This window comes from Sardina pilchardus, chromosome 13, assembly GCF_963854185.1.
Source record: "Sardina pilchardus chromosome 13, fSarPil1.1, whole genome shotgun sequence".
In the NCBI taxonomy this organism is placed as follows: Eukaryota; Metazoa; Chordata; class Actinopteri; order Clupeiformes; family Clupeidae; genus Sardina; species Sardina pilchardus.
In genome coordinates this window covers 31503081-31505580 of record NC_085006.1, presented here as the reverse complement: position 1 = coordinate 31505580, position 2500 = coordinate 31503081, and the positions used below count along the sequence as shown (strand labels likewise).

At 46.7% G+C, this 2500-nt stretch overlaps 1 protein-coding gene across 1 annotated transcript in view; it reads right to left on the bottom strand.

Moving 5' to 3' along the window:
* abcg1 (ATP-binding cassette, sub-family G (WHITE), member 1) overlaps positions 1–2500 on the bottom strand; it is a 33227-nt gene that overhangs the window by 15862 nt on the left and 14865 nt on the right. The gene's annotated exons all lie outside the window — the stretch shown is intronic.

Sequence of the window (2500 nt, the reverse complement as noted above, 5' to 3'; positions counted from 1 at the left end):
ATCAAGTGACCAGCGTAGGCATGTTCATTTGAATGACCTGATATGTCATGGGAGCTGCACTGGACACTGCAATCCGTCTTCAACAAGATCATGTTCTGATGTGTTTTCAGACATTTCTGGGCAAACTGTCTCTATATTGTGAAATCTCATGATGTAATGTTATACACTGCACCTTTAATAAATGCTCTGTTCCATGTGTAATGTTATACACTGCACCTTTAAAGAACTGCTCTGTTCAATATGTAATGTTAGCTACTGCACCTTTAAATAACTGCTCTGTTCCATATGTAATGTTGTCTACTGCACCTTTAAAGAACTGCTGTTCCATTTGTAATGTTAGCTACTGCACCTTTAATAACTGCTCTGTGCCATATGTAATGTTATCTACTGCACCTTTAATAACTGCTCTGTGCCATATGTACAAAAAAACATGACTCAGAGGGTGAGGGCTGGAGAGAGAGAGAGAGAGAGAGAGAGAGAGAGAGAGAGAGATGTCCGATAGTAACCTGCTATTTATCTAATGGATGGATCCGAGAGCTAATCCAGCCGGTTCCAGTGGCTGCCAGCGTAATTGGATTTGGGGTTATAATCTCTCCGAGCGATACACAAATACCGGCGACCTTCCCTGTCCTCTCCCGGCGGCCCAGAGGCAGAGTGTGCCACGCACCCGCCGCCCGCTCGCTCACCCGCTCGGAGAATCCTCCGCCGCAGAGGGGAACGCCCGACAGTAACCCCGCCGTGGCGGCACAGAGGTCAAAGGTGAAACATGTCACTTTTGTTGATGACAAAAAACGTCACAGGTCATCTTAGAGGTCTAGGAGTGATGCGATCCCAAAGAGCCAATGTAAAGGTAATGGATATTAAAATGCAGGTTCATTATGTGATGTCAGGTTGCTCTTGTTTACAACCTATCCAACCATCTGATTCTCTCTTGATTAATACAGAGGGGCAGTAAATATGGTATTATTATGATTTTGCTATAATAATAGTAATACATTTCATTTATAATGCACTTTACATCAGTGATCTCAAAGTGCTACAGGTTAAAAGCATGTGTGTTGCTGTGTGGGCTGCCCCGTGCTTCTTGCTTCTTTTAACTTGCATAAAACACTGCCCTGTGCTTCTTGCTTCTTTTAACTTGCATAAAACACTGCCCTGCCGCCGATACACTTCTTGCTTCTTTTAACTTGCAGAAAACACTGCCCTGTGCTTCTTGCTTCTTTTAACTTGCATAAAACACTGCCCTGCCGCTGATACACTTCTTGCTTCTTTTAACTTGCATAAAACACTGCCCTGCCACTGAGACGGTTCTTGCTTCTTTTAACGTGCATAAAACACTGCCCTGCCGCTGATACACAATGCGGCCGATACTTGAGAAATGGCCGTAACTAATAATGGGCACAGGAAGGGTCAAGGCCCACTGAGATGGGATTGGGATTAACCAGACCAGACTACAGTGTCGCTCGCCACTCCGAGACGGAGAGCTTGTGAGGCAATCGCAGCCTAAGAGGGGTGTGGGCAGGTGATTCAGCACTCTCTTTCTCTCTCCCTCTCTCTCTCCCTCTCTCTCTCTCTCTCCCTCTCTCTCTCTGCTGGTTCCCACCGTGAGGGCAACAGCTTGCCACCCAATGGGCTGCCTGTTGAGTGCACTGCACTGCTGGGGCTGAAACTTGAACTGGCTAAGTAGCTTACAGAAGAATGTGGGATTGTGGGTTAATGACAGCTTTGAGTTCTTTGACACGCTGTCATACTGTACGTGCCAGCCATTAGCGGGAACAGAAGTTCCATGCTATACTGCTATACTGCTTTTCAAGTTCACGGCGGTGAGGGTCTAGCGCTAGAGAGATATTTCTTGAAGTGATTTGTTTTATGTTGGATGACTTTAGGCTTCCAGCGCTGCCCACTGAACAGCAGACATCAGAATAGGGCCAGAGTGCATGAGAAACATCTTCCCATTATGCATGGATGACTACAGTACATTAACATACTACACTGCAGGGAGAGAGGGGGAGAGAGGGATACAGAGAAGACACAGAGAGAGAGAGAGAGATGGAGAGAGAGAATGAGAGAGCAGTGGAGAGGGAGATGAATACTGTAAGTGAGTGAGTGAGTGAGTAAGTGAGGCATAGAGAGAGAGAGTGAGATGGCTAAAGAGAGAGGGAAAGAGAGAGAGGCGATGCAAGAAGGAGAGAAGAGTAAAATACATGTGAGTGAATGAGAGAGGGGTGGAGAGATGGAGAGAGAGATGGAGAGAGCACTATGAGGGTGAGATGGAGAGACTTTGAACCAGAGACAAGAAAAGAGAGAGAGACACAGAGGCAGCAAGGGCGTGAACGAGGGAGAGAGTCAGAAAGAGAAAGTGAGAGTCAGAGAGTGAGAGAGAAAGAGAGAGAGCGAGGGAGAGGGAGAGAGAGAGAGAGTAAGAGAGAATCAGAGCGAGGGAGAGAGTCAGAAAGAGAGAGAGAGAGAGAGAGTGAGAGAGAATCAGAGCGAAGGAGAG